This window comes from Dermacentor albipictus, chromosome 1 (genome assembly GCF_038994185.2).
Source record: "Dermacentor albipictus isolate Rhodes 1998 colony chromosome 1, USDA_Dalb.pri_finalv2, whole genome shotgun sequence".
NCBI classification, from domain to species: Eukaryota; Metazoa; Arthropoda; class Arachnida; order Ixodida; family Ixodidae; genus Dermacentor; species Dermacentor albipictus.
Window position 1 is genome coordinate 289,141,816 of NC_091821.1, and position 23,190 is coordinate 289,165,005.

Consider the following 23,190-nt stretch of genomic DNA (forward strand, 5'->3'; position numbering starts at 1 on the left):
GTTTTTTGCTTCCATTTTCTCACCCAGTGCCTCGAGCGCAATTCCGCATCCGTCTACTAATGAGGTCATCGAAAACATGGATGATATAATTATTGATGAAACTGGAATACGGTCTCTTCTTGAACGTATAGACTCCAGTAAAGCAGGGGGGCCTGATGGATTGACGGGCGCTTTTCTCACACTGTGTGCGTCGTTCATCCCTCCCTTTCTTAAGATACTGTACTCGAAGTGATTGAACACCGGGGTCCTACCTAATGAATGGAAGATGGCGTGCGTTGTGCCAGTGTATAAATCGGGGCCTCGCGAACTGGTCGGGAATTACAGACCGATATCTCTAACAAGTATTGTCTGTAAAGTATTAGAGCACGTCTTGTGCAGTAACATAATGACACACATTACCTATCATAACCTCCTGAATCAGAAACAGCATGGTTTCAGGCAAGGGCTTTCCTGTACAACTCAATTAACAGAATTCGTTCATGAAGTTTGTGGTGCACTGGATGCTCGTTCTTGTGTTGACTCGGTGTTTGTAGATTTTAGAAAAGCTTTTGACCTGGTGGATCACAAATTCCTTGTATGTAAACTGCGCTGGTTTAATATCAATGAACAAGTATTTGCATGGATTCAGGAATACCTTTCTTTGCGGTTTCAGCATGTAGTGGTAAATGGCGCAGAATCTAGTGCGGCCCGCGTAACGTCTGGCGTCCCCCAGGGCTCGGTATTGGGCCCATTACTTTTCCTAATATTTATAAATGACCTTCCCAACACTATTGTTTCTTCCGTAAGATTGTTTGCTGATGATCTGATAATATATAGGGAAATTACAAGCATTGCCCATACTGTTATTTTTCAAAATGATTTAGTTAAACTACAGAACTGGTGCAGAGAGCCACATATGCAAATAAACACACAGAAAACTGCCCACATGCGCTTTACTAAAAAGTGTATGCCAGAGGCCGTATATTATCTATCCGGTTCCCCATTGCAGATTGTTTCCGAGTACAAGTACTTGGGTGTATTCCTCACACCGTCCATATGTTGGCACAGGCATGTTGATTTCATTACAGCAAAGGCATGAAAAGTGTTAGGATTTCTACGGCGCAATACAAAACTCTTTCCCCAGCAGGCTGGGGATCTTCTGTACAAAAGCTATGTTAGACCCATTTTAGAATATGGATGTACCGTATGGGACCCTCCTACGTGTACCGACCGAGATAAACTTGAGAGAGTTCAGAATATAGCAGCACGGTACGTAATCGGCAACTATGACAGGAACCTTAGTATTACTAGCGCAAAACAAACATTAAAATGGGACACCTTAGAAAAGAGAAGGCAGGCATTACGCGTGAAACTTTTTCACAATATATTTTATGGCCAAATTGGAATAGACCGTAATAAGTATATTCTTCAGCCACATTATATATCCAGACGAACAGATCACGAGCTCAAGGTTAGGGAATGCACTTGTAGAACTTTTCAAGAGCACCTTTTTCCCCAAAACCATTTTAGAATGGAATCGACTGCCTGCTGCCGTAGTTAGTATACGTAATAATAAACATTTTGCAAATGCTCTTTGAAATTTTCTTCTTTATTTTACAATATACAGTAATTGCAGAGTTTGCTATCATTATATAGTACTTTATTACTTAATTGTATGATGCTGTTTCCTGCGTGCTGTACATTGATATCCTGATTTACCATTTTTGTCATGTCATTGTTGCGGTTTCTTATTTCTCTTTTTCTCTTTCATTGTATTGTATAGTTTAATGCTGTTTATTCGATGCCATAAGTTGTTTACATTGATGTATGTAACCCCCCCACTGTAATGCCTAAATGGCGCTGTGGGTATGAGAGTAAATAAATAAAGAAAAAACATCATGTGAACATCAGTCGCGGTTCGATTTCACACCATAATTCGTGAACATCTCGGTCATCGGCTCTTGTGTGCGCAATGAATGCCCAAGATTTTAAACCACCGCCAGAAGAAGGTTCTGCGCTGCCTTGACTCATCTGATCCGGTATCACAATGACGGTGATGACTTCTTGTCTGCAAATGTGATCGGGGACGAACCATGGTGCCACTACTGCGAGCCTGAAACATGACGGCAAAGCTTACAGTGGAAACATTCGAATTCACCGCCACCTAGAAAGCAAAGGCCGTCATTTTCGCCGGAAAGGTGTTGTATACTACTTTTTTGCGATCGTCAGGGGTCATTACTGATAGAATTTTCTAAAGCCGGAGAGACTATCAATCGTTTCCGATATTGTGAAACGCCAGATCGGCTGCGTGTCGACGTGGAAAATGGAAGAATGGGGCCATCACGTTCCACGACCTGGCTATGCTGTTGGGATGCTGAGCACGAGGTCGCGGAATCGAATCCCGGCCACGGCGGCCGCATTTCGATGGGGGCGAAATGCGAAAACACCCGTTTACTTAGGTTTAGGTGCACCTAAAGAACCCAGGCGGTCGAATTTTCCGGAGTCCTCTACTACGGCGCGCCTCATAATCAGAAAGTGGTTTTGACACGTAAAACCCCACAATTTAATTTTCAATTCTTTCACAATGCCCGTCCCCACGTCGCTGATGCGGTTAACACAAAACTGGCAGAGTTCAAGTGGGAAACGCTGCAACATCCGCCATATAGCTAACACCTGTCGCCTTGCGACTTCCACCTTTTGGGGCAAATGAAAAAAAAACGTACAGCTTAAGACAAACAGATTCGTGTCGGACGATGACGTGAAAGAATCAGTTGCAGATTTCTTGAAGCAGCAACCTAAGGAGTTTTATGAGGCAGGAAGCACCCGACTTGTTAGTCAACGGGAAAAATGTGTAAATGTTAATGAAGACTGTTTTTAAATTAAGTACCCCATTTGTCATATATTTGCATTGGCTCACTTTCATCTGGCTCGCCCTGGTATATTTTGCAGAACGGCTTTATATAGCGATACACGACCGGTGACAGCTGTCCGTGCGTAATACATTGGAATAAATGACAGCGCCACTGAGATTTTTCATTGGCCGTTGCATATGTACAAAAATGTAAATAAGGTTGTTCAATGACAAAGTTTAATTAACATATTTGTCCTCAACTTGTTCATTTATGGCCTTTACATTTTTGGCATGCACTTCTTTGCTGGCTTCGAACTGATATAGTTCTAAGGATCGTGTGATACTTTCTTTACTTATTAAATAGACAAAAACATGGAAGCATTGATATAAGTTATTTTGAACACTATTTCTGGCACATACGAGTATATCTTTTTATTAAAAAATATATATAATACTTGTTTGTACAGTGCGTAGCGTTCAAGAATTCGTTTGCAGCATCTTTGGCAATGGCAATGCAGTAATTATTCATGTATTTGATCTCTCGACAAATTGTTTAAGGCGAAGCTTTAGCTCGGGCCCGACTCCGACGCGGCCTATTCAAATACATGTAAAACGCAGAAACGCCCTTCTGAGAGAACCCCTGGATCACTTTTAAAGTAATTTGTTGAATTTGAGAAAGTTAACTTCTAGTATGTGTTGGAAGCGGAACTTCGATTTAGGGCCTGTATTTTGTTTAAAGTATTTTGAAAAATTTGAAAGTGCGAAAAAAATAGGACGACGTTTACAAACTAAAGGCTCTTCATCAAAAACAGATATCGCGGTTCTTCAAACGGCATCTATTATAAGAGTCAAAGCGGACAAATTCCTTATGTCAATTTGTATCTTACTTGAATTAGTTACGTGGTGCACAATGGTTCTGTAAAATCCGTATTTCGATAATGCTAAATTCTTTGAGAATAATTTGTGACATATCAATTTTGTCCGCTGTAGATGTGCTATTAGATGCGATTCACTGAATTGTGATAGTATTTTTCATTGTTGAGTTACAGAGTTTTAAACGTGATAGTTTTGATTTCTGAAAATATCAGATTTGGGCCAATTTTTAATACAAAAGTGACACTCTAAATGAAAAATTCCAAACCAGAAGACAGCAGAATTTAAGTTTTTCTTTTAAATGCGACAAACCTCATCAAATTTTGTGCAGTGGTTGCCTAGAAAAAGTAATTCACCGTCTACATGTATTTAGACAGGAGCATCCGAGATAAAGCTTCCTCTTAAGGCCAAGCTGCAACGTGAGCTCGAACGAAATTTCTGGCTACGCCACTGGCAGGGGTCCCTATAAAAAGTTGTCGCGACATCACGGTGGCGTCGACAACAAAAAGACAATAATCTCTAAACCTGCCTTCGAATTCTTCCGGCCCCGACTCGCCGGCAATAACTGTCTTGCTTGCCGGTCCCTATTTCCACGACCTTTGATCGGTGCTTTGGCAAATCGAATAATGCCGCACCGTGACATACTCCTTCATTAACCTAATCGGTCTTAATACACCTTGATCTTTCTTAACGCACGTTAATCCACCATAATCCTCCTTGTTACACCTTAATCCTTGTTCGTGCACCTTAATCAACCTTAATCCTTTTAATACACCCTAATCGACTTTGATCTTTCATCCACCTTTATCCATCCAACCCTGCTTAATACGTCTTAATCCTTGCTCATGCACCTTAACCCTCCTTTATACACACTAATTAACCTTAGTCCACCTTAATCGGCCTTAATACTATTTCGTGGACCCTAATTCACCTTAATCCACCCTAATGCACCTTAATCTTCCTTCATTCACCCTAATCCTCCCTATTGCACCCAAATCCTTGGTCATGCACCTTAATTCCACCTTAATGCTTAATGACCGGTGTAGTTTGAGAAGTATGGGAGGGGCCTTTGCCCTGCAGTGGGCGTAACCAGGCTGATGATGATCATGATGATGAATTCGTCTTAATACACCCTAATTCACCTTAATTCACCCTAATCAACCGAAGGCCTCCATATTCGACCTTAATTCAATCACTAGTGAATCATGAATTAACTCGGCTAATCATTATTCTCTTATACACGGCTAGATTTGCTTTGGGTCGCTTCTGGCCTTCGTGGATCACGTGATATTTCTGTTCCCAAGAAGACCTTGAAACAGATAACTAAAGGCTATCACCATAAAAAGAACGCAATGTGGACTAGCTAGCGCTCATCACCTGCAGTACCACTGGTATACTTGCAACTAATTTTTTAGGGCACCCATTCGTTGTATGAGCGACGCACACATCGACGTAAGTTATAAATAATAGCTGCTCTACAAGCCGCTATATCAATTTTCACTAAAAGAGGCAGCGCGGATCCTAACAATAGCGAAAAGTGCGATCGAGAGTCTGTATCTTCGCACATAAATGTTCACAGCGGAAAGCAGAATCTACAGTGCTGCATTTCCGACTGAACCACAACAGTTGGCGACGTGCGAGGTGATGGAGTGCCAGCAGACTGAGGACAACCCCATTTTACGCAGCGTACAAATCGCCCCAGCAAAAACGCTGGTGACCAGGCCGGAAGAATAAAAAAAAATGCAGCTTCAGGGGATGCTTTGATACGAGCAATAAGAAAGACGCCTCCCCTTGCAGAAACACTGTTCTTTGTCGGAACAAAGTTCTTTCGGCGAATGGTATGCAGCCGCTGCTTCCTGAGCAAGCCGTCGCGTGTCCTTGCGGTATCATAAAAACTGCACAACCATCTTCAGGCTTCTTGCTGCACTTATATGCGCAACAGCACGGCATAGCGCTAGCACAGAGAGCAGGAAACAGCGTACAACGTTCGCTACGCCAAGCTGAAGCGCCGAGGCAGCCGAGCGTAGGAGTAAATAGAGAGTTTTAGCCCAGCGGGTTTACGGCCAGCGGAGCGGAGCGGAGCGGAGCGGGCGAGCGGAGACGCGACTGCGCATGCGCACCACGCTGAGGCGGCCAGCGGTTTTACGGAGCAGCGTTTACGCCCGCTGGAAAGCACTCCCCAGCGGAGGGTATACGCAGCGCGCGAGCGTGCGTAAGGGCGCGCGGGCGTGTATGGGAAATGCAAGACGGCAGCCGCGAACATGAACGCCGGCAGTTCTGCATCGAAGACGGCGACTGCCGCGCTGACCCGTACATTAGTACTCAGTACATTATTAACAAATAATGCACTGAGAACATGTGATATATCTTTATTCAACATTTCTTGCATAATAAAAGCAAGCGTAGTTCAATTTCATTTCGCAGTAACTTCTATTCGAACCACTAGGTGGGGCAGCAGAACGCCCCGCTCTTTACCCCGCTCGAGCGGGTGATCCGCTGGGCTAAAATTCTTTTTTCGCGAGCCGCTCCGCTGGCGCAACGGTGGAGACCGCTCCGCTCCGCTGGCCGTAAACCCGCTGGGCTTAAACTCTCTAATGACGCGGACGAAAAAGAAAAACACAAGCAACACGCAAGACCCTCGCATTTCCCATGGCAACGGCAGGGAGACCAATCGCCGAGCAGAAAAACGTAAAACCCCTCAATCTCCCAAAGTAGCGCCATTCACTTCTCTCCTCCTCCGCTCGGCGCGGCCTCGACGGTGGCGCCGCCGGTGGTGGGCCTGCCGTAGCAGACGGCTAACACGCTACGGGAGGAAATCCGCGGAAAAGTTCGTTCGAGTCCTGCGGAGCAGTTTTTTCAATCTAGATCTTCCTTTGTCAGTCGGTAACTGGCCTTAAGAATGTCGTGACGGATTTGCGGAAGAAATAGACAAAAGCACCATTATTCAAGGCGTATTTAAGGCGTAAAGCGCGCGCACGTTGAAAGTTCGTGTTGCTGAAACACGACACAAGCACGCGGTGTGCTCAGACACGCGAGTAATTACCAGAGTTTCAGGTTTTGACAGCGTGAAAGTATGTGCACGTGGTTTCGTAGGTTAATTTACGTACCTGCAGGATGCTTTTGTTCGGCCGGCGCGTGAGAGATTCCGACTGTCTGTGGTCAGCAATGCCTGGCAGCAGGGCCGTTTCTGTTCCGCGCCTTTTACAGATGTACGTAGCTCATGCACAGTTTGTGGTGGCCATGAGCAACGTTTTCACACATAGGCGGTATAGATAATTTGAACAACGTACCAGCATATGAAATCGTTATTTATTTATTACAGTGCAAATGGTTAGAATTTGATAGAAAAAAAAGAAGGAACTTGATGGGACAACTGGAAAGAGGTTCAGAAAATAATTATCCCCCTCCCCTCATTGGCACCAGCAACACTTTTGTGTTGCAGTGTTTTGTGGAAGCAGTGTTGCGTTAACTGGAACAGTCAAGGGACACAAGACAGAAAAAAAGTTGATTCTTGGGTTTTACATCCCAACACCACGATCTCATAAGGCACGCCATAATGGGGGCTCCGGATTAATTTTTTTCCAGCTGGGGTTCTTTAACGCGCCCCCAATGCACTGGACACGGGCCCGTTTTGACACGGGCGTCAAAAGAAGAGGTTGGAGGAGCCTTGGCACTTACTTCACAAAGCCGCGCGTTCTTTGCCATTTGCTCGAAGTCAGCCCGCCCGATCTTGTGAATCCACACTTTTCTTCGTTTTGCGTTGCGCCCGGCGGATGGTAAAGCAAAAAGCTTTTTGCCGTCACTGGGTCTGTTGTGGCAACCGTAGGCGCAGCAGCACGGCATCGCAATTAAGCACTCGGCCCTAACACATTGTATAAAACTACCGCGCTCCTTCAAACCGCCTGCCGTACTTTTGTCGCGCAGGCCCAAGAATGGGGGTCGCAGCGCGCTGGAAAGAAAAGATATACAAAAGCGCGGCGCCTGCTCTGCGCCAGAAAGAAAAAAAAATATACAAAAGCGCGGGGCCTGCTTTCACGTGACACAGATTGGCCAATGGGGGAGCGGAGGAGGCTGGGGCGACAGGAGGAGTGGAGGAGGAAGCGCCGGGGTGAGCGGGGTGGCGGAAAGATCTAAGAATGGCGCTACTTTTGGAAAATTGAGGGGCTTTAGAAAAACGGGCGCAAGAGCGCTTCCCGTGGGGACGAGGAGAGCACGCTGCGGCCGCAAAGTTGAGACAGTGGGGGAATCAAGGGACTGCGCGCGTCGCTTTCGTCCTTCGCAAGCGCTTCAGATTGAGCGGCGATTATCGGCTTCCCTGGCGTATTTTCACTTGCGCGCACAGCACACGACATGCGGCGACGATGTCATCGCCCTTGGACCCTTGAACGGAACACCCCGGCGACGGCTGGAGCGTGGTCACAATAAAAGGGCGCCTGGTGTTGGGCAACCGAGTTGGGGTTGCCCAACACCACGCTCGTAGATTACTTCCTTGTATTCGCTTACATTAACAATCATCGTCGATAGTTTCTGTAGAATTTTCAGGCGAAGCTTCCATTGTGTCACTCGTGTCGGCGTCGGTGGTGGTGTTGCCGTACGAAAAGCTCAAGCCGCGCGAGAAAAAAAATGGCTTGTCGGAATACGGGTTCGAACCACCAACCTCCGGGTTGCGAGACCACCACGCTCACCGATTTAGCCACTTCAGAACAGGTAGACGCAGTTCAAGGTGCGACAAGGTAGATGTACTGGTAGCGAAGGCTCCATAGACGCCCATTGGTCCAAAAAATGGCGGCTCGTGGGCACTCCAGCGCCCCCTGGATTTTGGGGGGCAAACTACGCAAACGTGACGTAGAATGACGTCACGCATACGTATGCTTTTGGCGCGAATTATAAAGCGGTCTTTCTGTAGAATCCGCGTTTTCGAGCCCGTACCTCTCGAAGGTCGCTGCCTTTCAGCGCGCCCCAACCTTTGCCAGTCAAATGTGCTCGAGTTCCTGCTAGTTATGGCCTTGTTAATGTGCAATTTGGGAACGCAATGAAAGTGACTGGTAAAGGAGGGGCAGCATAGAAAGGCAGCAACACTTCCAGACACTGGCGAAGCATGCATGATTTGTAGTACAAATACTGGTGCTAGTACTCTTGAGAGCTTTTGAGTACAGCAAGGTATGATGCATAAAGCACTGGCTCAAGTGCACAGTTCGCAATAGAGTATACGGCAAGTATGGTTTTCATAGTTTCATATTCATTGTTTATTGCAGCAACCAAACAAATACAGTCACAAAGCACACCCTTGGCACACAAACAAAAAATACATGTCACAGGCAGCACAAGCAGTATTGTTTAAGTTGGCTAATCATCTCAATAGTCACAGTGCAGATAGGAAAAAGCCCTGAAGTGCCACGAACGTTGTCAGTTAGGAAATTGAAAAGTATAGAAAACAATGCTACGACAGCTTCAATTGAAGCAAACATAACATGACATAAGTAGGCGCATCAACACAGACCATAGCGCACACTGGGATTATTCTTCACATTTAATTTCTTCAGCTGAAAGAATATAGCAGGTGCGTTTACATCTGCAAGGCAATGTTAAATCCAGCTTTAGCACCCTCAAACGTGCTCAACGTGGGAGCAAATACCATACATTGAGCCGGCGTACCATCTCCAGAGTACTTCTTCTAGTCGTTAGCCGGATCAATTTGAAGTAATTTTACGTCAACAAAAGTACACATGAAGTACAGCGTACAGTGAAGTGCAAGGACATTCGCGGGGCAGTAAAGCATGTAATCAGTGTACTGTACGCTACAATATAGCCAGATAAAAGTCCAGCCGGAATCGGTGTAGCGTGACACCAATGGTACTATCCACGCTGTCGCAGTGTACCACGGAGCATCGTTTCTTCACATGCCGCAAGCTCATCTTCAAATGAAGCGCTAAGCGCTTCAAAAGAAGAGCGCGATGCGTGCAAAGACGGAAAAAGACTTCGCACTGGCCGCACGCCGAAGGAAACGACAAAACCGAGAAAACTGCCGCAGCGGTGCAGTGGGCTGCAAATCTTACCGAACGGTGACAAAGAAGCGACGTGCAAGGACGACGAAAACTTCGCAAAAGGAGCATTTTGAGACCGGCGAGCTAAATTTATACGCTTTACCAGGCGCGCCATCGCAGACAGCTGGCGATAAGAAATCGCTTCGTGAGCTCCCGCCACTGTGGCCGGGTTAGCAGGGTATCGAAACAAGGCCTGCAAAGACGCGCTGTAATGCACCGCACACTCATGAATAGGGGGAGGTCAAGAGTGTTGCAAAAATACAAAATTTGCCAGGTTTTAATAAAATGACTTCCCTCTTTCATAACACAAGGTGCTAATATATTTTTTCTTTTCTATTGGCAGATTACATTCCAATTTTGTAGCTTTATCATTTCTTTATATGAGTGTTTTGCCCCCCATCCTCTGGTTGTGCTGCAGTCGCGCTAAACCACTTTTCGGCCCAGCCTTCGACACCACCAAGGTCGATCCAAATAGGTCGCGAAGCTTCGGGCGAAAAGCGGTTCAGTACAGATTGTCACCGACATCAGCATGGGGGGTTATGGGAGCAGCGATTGAAGCGCGACTATGTTTGGAGGGAACAAACATTGGGAAAGAAAAACGCGTTTTTTAATTCGAACGAGACACAGTTAGATTCATTCTACGAAAATAAAATTCCTAGTCAATTTTATATATTCGTGATGAGTTAAGAAAATACGTTTAATTGTATAATTATTAATAAATGCATTTCTTTTGAGCGCCCATCGCTACAGGGGGCGTTGATGCCACTATCGCTCGCAGTGCAATGCACGTCTTGAAATGGACAGAAAGGCGCACTCGTATCACCTGTTGAAATACGCCCCCCTCACAATTTGTGCTTTCTTGCTTGTCGAAGTTTGTCTGAATTTGGTGACGCGGGTAGCTTCACTGCTTCTTAATCTGTTCAGTCAAAAGTAGTGAGTTACGACCGCCAGATAATTGTGTAGTTGTTTTCGTGCGACTGCGCTGGCCGACGGACTTGGCATCCGTCGACAATAGGATCAGCAGTCTACACCTAAAGCTTTCGTCGGCCTCCAAAGAAAGTATGTTGCATATGTTCTGTGCAGGGATGCGATTTCGACAACCGTACTGCGGGCCTTTTCCTGCATCGCTTTCCACGCTGAAAGCTCGAAACGCCCATCAAGTCGGATGGCGGGGCGATTGAATATATAGCTCCAAAGGAAGAACAACAAAACAAATTTCGCGCCTTCGAAAACAAAATGACGTCACTTCTGCTTTTAACGGACATGGCGTCACGTTATTTTTTCTTCCGCCGGAAGTGTTCCCACCACATACAGATGGCGCTAAGCCCCATGAACCGGCGATGGACCGCCATGTTTTGAACGTATGGGCTCCTATGGAAGCTTCGCTACCAGGTACATTTACCTTGACACCACTTTAAATCCGCCTTGGGTGCGAGCCAATCCCAAGTGTGTTCTCCCTCCGGAGGAGGGAAAGGGTATGATCGCGTTCACTCGCCTGGCACCTGCCCAGGGGTAGCACACTCTCAAGTTCAACAAATGGCCACAGAGGGCGAAAAAAATCGAACGCGCGGCGCTGCTAAAGAAACAGGCATAGTACGCCAATTAAAAAGGTTCCCCGTTGAGCGCATTATCTCCCGCTAGAGGCGCCGTAGTAATCGCAATTTTAACCTACAAACTTTTTTCAACAGTAAACGAAGCGTTTTTATTGCATGATAAAGACTACAAAATTATAATTTCTAATTTTACATTGTACTTTTCATTACCAACTTTGCTGTTCTTTGTCATTTTAAACGCAAAATAGCGTTCAGCATCATCGACCTCCCACGTGACCTCTGGCCTGGATTTAAAATTTTTACCGGTATGTTCGCGTGCACGGCAGGTACGGATTCCTTGGTTCGTACATTGGTTGGTTATTTTGTGCTAACACCAGTTTATTGCGCTTCGATATCTCGCGTTATTTAACTTGGGGTGTAAGTCTGAAAGCTAGGTTTCAGTCGTGAGCCATGTGGAACACGTCTGCATCGAAATGGGAGCCGGGTCCTGCTGCGACTGGGGACAGCAATACCGGTGAGTCGTTTAACATCACTGCTTCAATCGCTATGTAATTTATTCGTCTCGTTAACTTACAGGCGGAGGTAAGTTAACGAACTAGATGCTGCATTACATAAGGGCAGTCAGGACCCTCCGTTGCTGTTTCCGAAATAAACTTTCAGTTGCGAGGCCATCATTATGCACACATTCACGAAAGAGAAACGATATCGGAACGCACGTCACATTTTTCATCTAGTTTTAGCCGTAGCCATAAGTGACTGAGTTGCCTTATCAATATATATTTTTTTTCGAGTCCGCCGGCAACTTCTTTCGTTCACAGAACCGAATAACCTTTTGATAAACTGAAGCTAAAGTACTAAATTTATAGTATTAAACAGTTGCACACATGATAATTCACCCATATTTCGTACCTGTTGGTTCCAAATGTTCTTACTGTTCAGTTTGGCTTACCTCAGGACATCTATTTTTGCAGTAGTGAAGCGGTGCATCACGTTCATGCACAAAAAGAATGCATCAATTCTAATAGCTTCACGTCTTTCATCTATTTGCTTGTGAAATCAGCAGTGTGATCTCTTCTGGTGTATAAACGAGCGCACAAATGTTCTTACTTGTGATCTTAATAATACTTAAGCTGTTGACATGCATTGTAGTTACGCAGACATCAATTTTACGGAGAGTAACCATATTTTTTTACCATGCTGCTTAAGCACCCTAGAACAAACAGTGTACATTTGCATGTGTTCTGTAGTCACAAACCATTGTAATGTATATGTCGCACCTTTTCGCATTTTATATTGCAAAATTGTGCTTATTCAATTTCTGATGCAGTCAAAATTTCTGTTCCAGACATGCAGTAATGAGGATGGCACCAGTATAAAGAAACACACTCCATGCACTAAACAGAAGCTGCTGCCTGCTACAACAAGGTCATTGTGTGGACTTTGGCTGCTACTACAAGGTAAACAACACCTGGTTCAGAAATAAATATGCCTGATATATGCTGTATTGGCTTGCTAGTCTTGAGATACATGGCATTTGTTTGTAGCAGATGATATGAACATTTGTTCATGTTTACAGTTCAGCATAATTAGTTCGAACATAAAAGAAAACACTACATGAGTTTGGATAATCTCTGCTGTATCTCATGTGCCATTGTTCTGCCCCAACAGAGTCTGTGCCAAGTACATCTTGGTCATCACGGGAGCCCCCATCTACACCAACAGGAAGGGGCTGGAGCTGAATTCACAAGACCACGAACAAAAAAGCCATTCCAGAATTATTTAGATGAGATATCAAGTCTACGGACGACTGTTTCAAGAGTGAAAAGAGCCTACGGCATCGTTCCACCAGCACGGATATTGGCCGAGTCATCCAGGTACCTCAACAACAAAAATTATTTGTCTTCAGATGTACCTGCAACCTCTGAACAAGCACAGACGACGCTGGCTAAGAGTGTTCTGTCAGCTTGCCCTTCCTTAGTGAGCTCCCTGGCCTTGCCAATTCTCGCCAAGTATAATTTTGTTTCAATGAATGCACGCTTCTTCATTCCACACTTTTGTTAGAGATCATTCCTATTCCTCATACAAACATTAAAGGTCAACCGATTCTTTGCACATACTTAATGCCAGTCACTGTCTAGTAGCATAACATATGTGTAACAGTTCTTTCTAGTGTATGTTGCCATGTGCAATTCCTCTCCTGAAATAGCTGATGCGGCATTGGCGTGTGTCTTGCATTAACCTTTACACTGTGTGCTATGTAGCATTTAACTTTTGTTAATGTTTTTGGCTTTCAATGCTTGCAAGGTAGAGTGGCTTCTTTCTTGAATGCAAGCTTTCTCATTCCCATATTGAATCCCTAGTCTCATTCACGATTGCTATTCTTGCTCGACAGCCTGTGTTTTTGTGCAAGCTACATTGAAGAGATTGATTGCAGAATATGGTTTCGGCGCTGTGCGACTTGGTATTTGTCACCGTGTTACGTTTCTCATATGTGGGAGCCTGGTCAGTTGCACTGAGAAACAGTCTCTCGAGGCAAGCACCTGCTCCTACAGTCTGCACAGTGACATATACTGCGAATTTACACGCACCGTGGTTGGTGCTCCCTGTTCCGTCCTTTCCTGCTGCTGCCGTGTGCAAATTTTGCTTGTGGCCTTCCTCAGCCATGATTTGGCGTCAACGGAGACTCTCATACATAATTACATGGTTCTAAGTGTGTGAAGTTGATATCCACATTTGTGGAAAGGCCTGCAAAATAGTGATGTCCACAAAACCGACCATGTCCATATATAGAGAATGTGGCGGACCAAGTGTGAGTTACACATTAGTGGCATGCAAAAGAACAAAAAGAAACATGCAGGTTGGAAAGGCGGTAACGCTAAAATGCCGGGCACTCCATGCCGCTGTTGGCTGTGGCAGCAGATGCTTGCGTCACCCGATTGTTTCGCAATGCAAGTTGTTCATATTCAACGCCGACTGTCGGTGCAAACACGTGGGACACACTGTCCAATCTGCTTGTGCTGCTGGTTGTTGCTTGTTACCAGACTGCAGTGTGCGACGAAGGCAAGCGCTATGCCTACAGTCGGACGGTTGAATGTGCCGCAAGCAGCCCGTGTGCGTGTATGCTCACTGTTGTCATGTAGATCGTAGCCAATGCATAGTGCCAATGTATAGATTGAGCGTTATGTTAGAGTATGCTGAAGTGATTTGATTACATAATCTTGCTTCAATGTTGTCCCACTTGGTCATGGTTGCCGTGTTACATTTCTGGGATGTGGCAGCCTGATTAGTTGTATTGGCCAACGGCCTCTCGAGGTAAGCACCTGCTCCTGCAGTCCACACAGTGACACAAACTCCCTATTTACATGTACTGTGATTGGTGCTCCCTGTTTGTCCTTTCCTGCTGCAGCCATTGGTAAAGTGTGCTTGTGGCCTTCTTTGTACATGATTTGGCGTGAACGGAGACTATCATACATGATTACATGGTTTGAAGTGTATGAAGTTGATATCCACATGGGTGGAAATGCCTGTAAAAGTGGCTGCGAATTGGCGATTCCCACAAAACAGACCACATCCATATTGAGAGCAGGTGGGGCACCAAGTGCGAGCGACACATTAGTGGCCACTGAAAGAACAAAAAGAAATGTGCATGTAGGAAAGGAGGTAACACTAGGATGCCGGGTAGTTCATGTCGCTGTGTTGGCTATGGCAGCAGGTGCCTGCGTCACCCGATTGATTCGCAGTGCAAGTTACGGTCACTGTCATTGCAAACAGGTGGGGCACTGTCCAATCTGCTTGTGCTGCTGGTTGTCACTCGTTACTAGACCATGTGCGACGTAGGCAAGCACTGTGCCTGAAGTCGGATAGCTGAATGTGCTGTATGCAACTTGTAGTGCGTGAATGCTCACTGTTGTCATGTGGATCTTAGCCAATGTACAGTGATTGAATGCAGAGTCTAATTTGATAATGGTCGCCGTGTTATGTTTCTTCGATGTGGCGACCTGGTTAGCTGCATGGGCAACAGTCTCCCGAGGTAACCATCTGCTCCTGCAGTCCACACAGCGACAAAGACTCCCAATTTACATGCACCATAATTGGTGCTCTCCCCATTCGACATTTCTTGCTGCAGCCGCCGGCCAATTATGCTTGTGGGCCTTCATCGGCCGTGATGTGGCGTGAGCGGAGACAGCACACGTTATTACATGGTCCGAAGTTGATAGCCACATGGGTGGAAAGGCCTGCAAAAGTGGCTGCAAAATGGTGACGCCCACATTGAGAATGTGGGGCACCAACTATGAGTTACACATTAGCGGCCCCCGAAAGAACAAAAAGAAACGTGCAGGTTGGAAAGGCGGGTACGCTAAAATGCCGTTTAGTCCATGTCGCTGTGTTGGTTGCGGCAGCAGATGCCTTGCGTCACCCGATTGCTTCGCAATGCAAGTTACGGCGACTGTCAATGCAAACAGGTGGTGCACTGTCCAATTTGCTTGCGCTACTGATTGTCGCTCGTTACCAGATCGCCATGTGCGGCTACGAATGTGAGCAGTTTACGAGCTCGCGTTAATGGTTTCAGCGCATCTCGACATGCAAAGTTTATTTCTGATCTTGTATGAGAAGGTGCACTGGTTTTATTCTGCCAATAAAGTCGCACGTCCTGTTCACTCACTTGTGGCTTGTTTGTATGGGCGTCAGTAGAGGCTCTTTAGTCTCCTGACCATTAAAACGCGGCAGCTGAGGCATGCCGCAAAGCCAGCGAGGCGAACACGGTGCGTACCCAGCGTACGCCACCGGTATAAAGCGGCCATATTGAATAGTGTACTAACAAAAAAAAAACATTTCCGCTTTCTGTTAAAGTAGCGCCATCTGTCGGGCCCCCCACTAAGTTCCATGCGCTGCCGCTTCTTATTTTCGAACCACTGTGGAAGGTACAGTTTCCCTTCTCAATTGTTGTTCTTTATTCTATGACCTGCCGTTTCCCGCCAGTTCATGCGCGGCAGTCAGATGGGAAGCCGCGTTTGGTGCCTCCTGCCGAAGAGCAGGCTGCGTTGAAGGAGCGGCAGCCGGCCGCGCGTCTTGCGTTAGGCCGAAGAACAGGCGGCGTTTCATGAAGGCCGCCGCGATCTCGCTCAAGAAAGTGCTCGTCGTCGACGTGCCGACCTCACCGTGAGGGAAGCCGAGGCATTACGACAAAGAATAGCCGCGGATCCCGAGCATCGCCCGCGCTGCTCTTCACAGTAGTGGAAGGGCGGCCAACTTTTTATCACATCATCACATCACTTTATTACCTTAAAGACCCCCCTTTAGGGGGTTTTACGTAAGGGGTGGGCTAGCTAATGAAGGTAACAAATAAGTCTTTATGCGGCGCAGTGTGCTGTGACATTTTCTGTAAATCTTAATGGACACGTGATTGCTGCAATGTCCCGGGGAAGGCCATTCCAGTCCACTGCTGCGCCAACAAAAATGAGGCAGCGAAGGCCATCCTGCGAGCACGTGAGCGTGCAATTTGATAGGGATGGCTAGTGCTATGCGATAGGCGCGTCGGTGGGATGATGTAGGGCGCGCGATTGAGGATGTTGTGAAAAAATTTGTGAAGCAGACAAAAGCTGGTGATGCGGCGACGCACAGAAAAATTTGGAAGACCAGTTTCGCCTTTGATGGATGATATGCTGATGTCCTATGAGTATGAAGAATGAATGAACCTAGTTGTACGATGTTGCAGAGATTCTAATTCGTTGATTAAGGGCCAGACAATGAAATCTTCCTTACCTCAGTAAGGAAGCCTTCATTGCAGTGAGGCTACCTTATGTCACTCTGAAAGGTTCCTTACTGAGGCGCCCTCGGTGAAGGCTTCCTTGGTGCTTCCTTGGTACTTCCTCAGCATAAGAAGCCAAACAATGAAATCTTCCTTACCTCACTAAGGAAGCCTTCATTGAGGTGAGGCTACCTTATGTCACTCTGAAAGCTTCCTTACTGAGGGGCCCTCGGTGAAGGCTTCCTTGGTGCTTCCTCAGCATAAGGTAGCTCCAAAGCTACCTTCATGCGTCCTTACGCCGCTCCTGGCCCTGAACGAGCGCTTCACCTCACTGCTTAACCACGTGGCATTCGCTTGCGCATGCGCACTGTCGCCCACCTGCGGAGAAGCGCGAGCACGGTACGTCTTGCCAGGCATGTTCGTTTCAGTCACGCGTGCGGCATGGAAGCGTTGCTAGGCGTTGCTAGGCGTTGCAAGACGCCGGCGTGCCAGCGTTGCTGGAGCACATCAAGTTTTGCACTGTAATGCGCAACTTTTTTTTAACTTTAGTAAACGAAACTAGAAGAAAGCGTCCACGCTTCTCTATATTAGCTATTCAATTTAAAGATTGTGCGACGATACAACATTTTTTAATAGAATAATGGTGTTCGCAGAAAGATTTGAAGAGATAATCTCGAACCCAGGCACGCGGCAACCGCTCCTTAGGTTAGGACGGGTGAAGGGAGCTTTCAGAGTACGCTTGCTTCCTCCATCGGTCCTACGCTGTAAGGAGGCCTCACGTAAGGTTAGGAAGCGCTCGAACGAAAGGAACTAGGGGTGTGCGAATATTCGGAATTTCGAATACGAATCGAATATTTTCCATATTCGAAGCGTATTCGATTCGAGAAATGCATGTTCGGAAATTCACGAATATCCGAGGACGGCCGAATAACGGTGGAAACGGCGAATATTCGGATAGACTGCGAATGATTGAGCAATTAACCAATTGTATGCTTGCTCCGCATTCTCCTAAGAACATGTTTATTAACTGAGAACTTCGCATGATCCGCTCATTATCTGTATGCTCTGTTTCAGTCTATCTGCTTCAGGCATTTGAGACATGATCAGTTTCGGTTTCTTTTTCACCAAGCTTTATAATTCCAATTATTTTTGGAATGCCCCATTGCCTTGAAGGTTGCAAAGGCAACTCAGGGTTTGCTAACATTGTTGCAAAATGTATCAAGGCTCTTTGTGCGGAGTGGAAATTTGATGAAGTGGCCAGCCTAGGCATGTTTCTTGATCCGCGCTTTATGGCCACAGTTCATCAGGCATCTGGTCAGATGATCTGGCTGAAAAACCTTGTGACAAGGGAGCTCCAGGAAGCCATCGTGGAACACCGTGGGGACACCGCCGTGCCAGCGTCGACTTCGTGTCCACTGGTGGCATCGAGTGTATGGAATGCTTTTGACGATCTAGTGATGAACAAAGAGAAGACACATTTGGCATCTGCCCCTGAGAGGGAAGTCACAGTCTACGCGCAAAAGCCTCTTCTGGAAAGGGGCATGAATCCTTGTGAGTGGTGGCAGTCCATTGGCCGCTTCAGGTACCCGCTTTTAAGTGCACTCGCCCGGAAGTACTTGGCGATCCCTGCCACTTCAGTTCCTAGTGAAAAAGTCTTTTCTACCGGTAGAAATGTGACAGTGCATAGAGAGCGTTCACTTTCTGGCCATATTGAGCAGTTAATTTTCCTTCACGACAATCTGTAACAAGCATTTTACCTGACTGAGGGCATTACCTGAGTCCATTATCTATAATTGAGTACCTCTTTAATTTGAAGCAACCTTGTAAAATGCAATGTTATTTTTAAAAGGGTAATAAAGCTATTGTAACCTCTCTTGCAATTTTTTAATACTACACATGTATTCGATATTCGATTCGATATTCGAAGAGAGTTATTCGCCTTATTCGTATTCGATTCGTAATCGAAAATTTGAATATTGGCACACCCCTAAAAGGAACGTTTTTTTGTTTGGGCCAAGCTACCTTCATGCGTCCTTACGCCGCTCCTGGCCCTGAACAAGCGCTTCGCCTCACTGCTTAACCACGTGACGTTTGCTTGCGCGTGCGTGCTGTCGCCCACCTTCGGAGAAGCGCGAGCACGGTACGTTTTGCCAGGCACGTTCGTTTCAGTCACGCGTGCGGCATGGAAGCGTTGCTAGGCGTTGCTAGGCGTTGCACGACGCCGGCGTGCCAGCGTTGCTGGAGCACATCAAGTTTCGCACTGTAATGCACTGCTTCTTTAGATTTAGTAAACAAAACTAAAAAATAGCGTCCACGCTTCTCTATATTAGCTCATCAACTTAGAGATTGTGTGACGATACAATGTTTTTTATTGAATAGTGGTGTTCTGGTGTTCGCCTAAAGCTTTTAAGAGATAATCTCGAACCCAGGCATGGCGGCAACCGCTCCTTACGTGAGGACGGGTGAAGGGAGCTTTCAGAGTATGCTTGCTTCCTCCATCGCTCCTTCGCTGTAAGGAGGCCTCACGTAAGGTTAGGAAGCGCTCGAAGGAAAGGAACGTTTCATTGTTTGGGCCTTAGTATACCTGTTCCGGATTCCAGATGGGCACCGCATATTCTAAGAGATTTATATGCGAGAAGTTTTATGTCCTGTGGGGCGTGACGCAAATGACGCATAATAAAACCGAGAGATCTGCTCGCTGATGATATGACATTGGTGACATGTGCGCGCCAAGAAAAAATCGCAGGACAAGGTGACGCCAAGGTACTCATAGGATTGGACTTGATCAACAGTGGTGTTAGACACTACGCAAGAAAAAGCAAAACATTACGCTGGCGTTGAAGTGAAACGAGTTTGGATTTAGTGGGATTAAGCGTCATTAGCCAAAGGTCGCAGCACTCCTGTGCACGGTTAAGTTCATTTTGGGGCGCATTTTGATCAGAAAGGTTAGTAATTGTGCCACAGATGACGCAATCGTCGGCAAACATACGGATTTAAGAAGGTACATGGTTGAGTAGGTCGTTAATATATATTAGGAACAGAAGGGGTGCGAGGACAGACCAGTGCGGGACGCCCGATGTTACGGAGAGGGAGCTAGAACGTTTATTTTTAATAGAGACAAACTGAGAACGGTTCGAAAGACATTCTGAAATCCACCCGAGAATGTGAGAGCGCAGGTCCTACTAGGCAAGTTTTAGTAACAGGCGTTTGTGTCATACTTTGGCGAATGATTTGGCTAGGTCCAGAAATATTGCATCTGTCTGAAGGTCACGCTCAATCGTGGAATGTAAGTCATGAATAAATATTGCCAGTTGAGTTGCACAGTATAAACAAAAGCCATGCTGGAAGCAATGAAAGAAATTGTTCGTGTCCAGGAAGTGCATTGTGTGAGAGTATATGACATGTACCATGATTTTGCATGGGACGGTCGTTAGTGAAATGGGACGGTAGTTCAAAGGGGATTGTTTGTTTCCTGATTTGTGGACCGGAATTATCTGTTCCACTTCCCAGTCATCTGGCAAAATTCCTGTCTCAAGCGACAGTAAGAACAGTATTGAGAAATATTCTGCAATAATTTGTTTAGAATTTCTTAATAGTTTGGAGTCAACGTCGTCGATGCCAGCTGATGATAAAAATTTAATTTTGTCGATGAGGGACGAAATGCCAGCAACAGATAATGTCACTGAGGCCATCATCGGTAATGTTATAGCAGGTGGCATAGGAAAACGTACATGAGCTTCTTTAGTAAAAACAGATGAGAACGTGATGTTAAGCACTTCAGCCCAATGAACGTCGCTCACCTCCTCACCATTATCGTTCGTAAGTATAATGTTTTTTTTTTCAATCATGGGGTTTTACGTGCCAAAACCACTTTCTGATTATGTGGCACGCCGTAGTGGAGGACTCCGGAAATTTCGACCATCTGGGGTTCTTTAACGTGCACCTAAATCTAAATGCAGTTGTATATGTAATGTCGTATTAACTTTCCATGTTGCGTGCATATTCCTTTCATCAAACTGATGTTTCTTTTTCCCTATTCCATACTAATATGTTACTGTATTTCCCCACTTACACAATGCCTTCTCGAAGGCCTGTAAGGTACATGTATATAGATAAACAAGTAAGTACACGGGTTTTTTCGCATTCTGCCCCCATCGAAATGCGGCTGCCTGGTCGGGATTCGATCCCGCGACCTTGTACTCAGCATCCCAACACCATAGCCACGGTTACTTGTTGGAACTTCAGGTAAGCCAATGTGATAAAACGCCTCTTTCGCATTTCGGATTGCAGGATAATACGCGTTTTCTGCAGAATAGTACCGATCCCATGGGCACGCACTTCCATTAAATTTCGCAATACGAAAGCGACGTTTCTTTTTTTTTATGCGAAGCATATTAACGTAGGTTTCGGGCCTTCGCGCGACGCCCGGCGGTGGCCACCACTGACCCTCAAGTGGGGTCACGTGACATGACGTCACGTTATGACGTCACACAGGCTGCAGATGGGGCCTCATATCGCGCCGTCGGTCGCCTCCCGGCGGTGGCCACCATTGACCTTCAAGTGACCTTCAAGTAGGTCACGTGACATGACGTCACGTGATGACGTCACACCGGCTGCAGATGGGGCTTCATATCGCGCCGTCGGTCGCCTCCCGGCGGTGGCCACCATTGACCCTGAAGTGAGATCACATGATCTGACGTCACGTGATGACGTCACACCGGCTGCAGATGGGGCCTCATATCGCGCCGTCGGACGTCGCCCGGGGGAGGCCTCCACGCTTCGGTTCGCGCCGTCGCGCCACCATCGCTGCATCACGTGATATGTGACGTCACGCCAGGGATGAAGCGGCGCGCGCCCGCCGTCGCGTCGGTCTCTGTGCCCGCAACCGCGCCAGCGTCTTTGCGCCGGGCGTGTATGCGGTCAAGATGCCTCCAAACGCTAAAGATACGCTAAAGTTAAGCCCAGTGGATGCGATGATAAGCTTCCAATTTTTTGTTTTCTTGTGTTTTGAAGCTTTTTGAAAACATTGGTTTGCTTTTATTGAGAAGGAAGTTTACCTTGGGCATGAATTGATTAGTTAGCTCAATCATATTGTCCTTAGAAATTAGCCAATTGTTATTAAGACTTCGGAAATCGAGACTGGATTCAAACGCACGCAGGAAATGTCGTAGTTCGCTACTAATTCTATCGTAATCGACCTTATTGTACAAATGAATTCTCTTGCTGAAGATGTGGCGTGTTTTGCGGAAGAAATTAAATGTTGTATGAATTACATTGTGATCACTGATTTCACCTAAGTATGCGATAGATTTTAAGCTTTCATGGTTATTTGCAAGTATCAGGCCAAAAATGTCCGAAGAAACATTAGTGACGCGTGTTGATTCGATTGCCAGTTGACTAAGGTTGAAGTTCAGCCAAATATCGACCAATTCCGTTGCTTCAGTATTTCCTGTGATTGGTGATGTTTGATTCAGCCTGTCCATGTTAGGGAAGTTAAAATCTCCATAGAGGAGAATATGTGGGGTGTTTATTCACAAGATGAGATAATATTTCATGAAGTTCACGGGCGAAATCTGGATCAGTACGAGGGGGCCTGTAGCATATGCCAAGTATTAGTGTTTCGGGTGAGGCACGGCACATTACCCATAGTGATTCAAGTTGTGAAGTAATGTGTGTAAGTAATGTTTAAAAGTACTTGGTCGACATTCTTCAGAGGCCGAAAAAGATAGGACCACGTAAGAGATAACGTGAAAGAACTAGGTCATTGGTGTTTCTAAGCACCCTCTACAACCTTGACAATACGACTTATGCACTAAGACGAATACTTCAAAATCACTTATGTAAATTAAAGAGCTCACTAATCCTGCTTCAAAAATTCTCTTTTCTCTTTTTTTCTTGCGCATGCTATTTTACATTGCGCCACAATATTTTTATCAGCTATGCACCAATAGGCCCGACATAGTACCCTGCTAATTTCGGCATCTCCTAATGTGAAATGTGTCTCAAGATATGAAGGGTGCTTGTTCAGTTGAGATTGTCTATTGAAGAAAGTGATGAGTGTATTATGGTGCAGCGTGTTTGTGACTCTAGGTAAGCAAATTTAACCGTTTCCCTTTAGTCGCCGTTTAATACATCTTAAAG

At 46.0% G+C, this 23,190-nt stretch overlaps 1 protein-coding gene and 1 long non-coding RNA gene across 3 annotated transcripts in view; one reads left to right on the forward strand and one right to left on the reverse strand.

Annotated features, from left to right (window-relative positions):
* Nucleotides 1-23,190, reverse strand: part of LOC139054444 (atrial natriuretic peptide-converting enzyme-like) — a 784,429-nt gene that overhangs the window by 406,981 nt on the left and 354,258 nt on the right. The gene's annotated exons all lie outside the window — the stretch shown is intronic.
* Nucleotides 8,927-13,059, forward strand: LOC139057175 (uncharacterized). Its single transcript, XR_011512613.1, has 3 exons — nt 8,927-11,814; nt 12,646-12,757; nt 12,969-13,059. It is a non-coding gene; the product is annotated as an uncharacterized lncRNA (long non-coding RNA).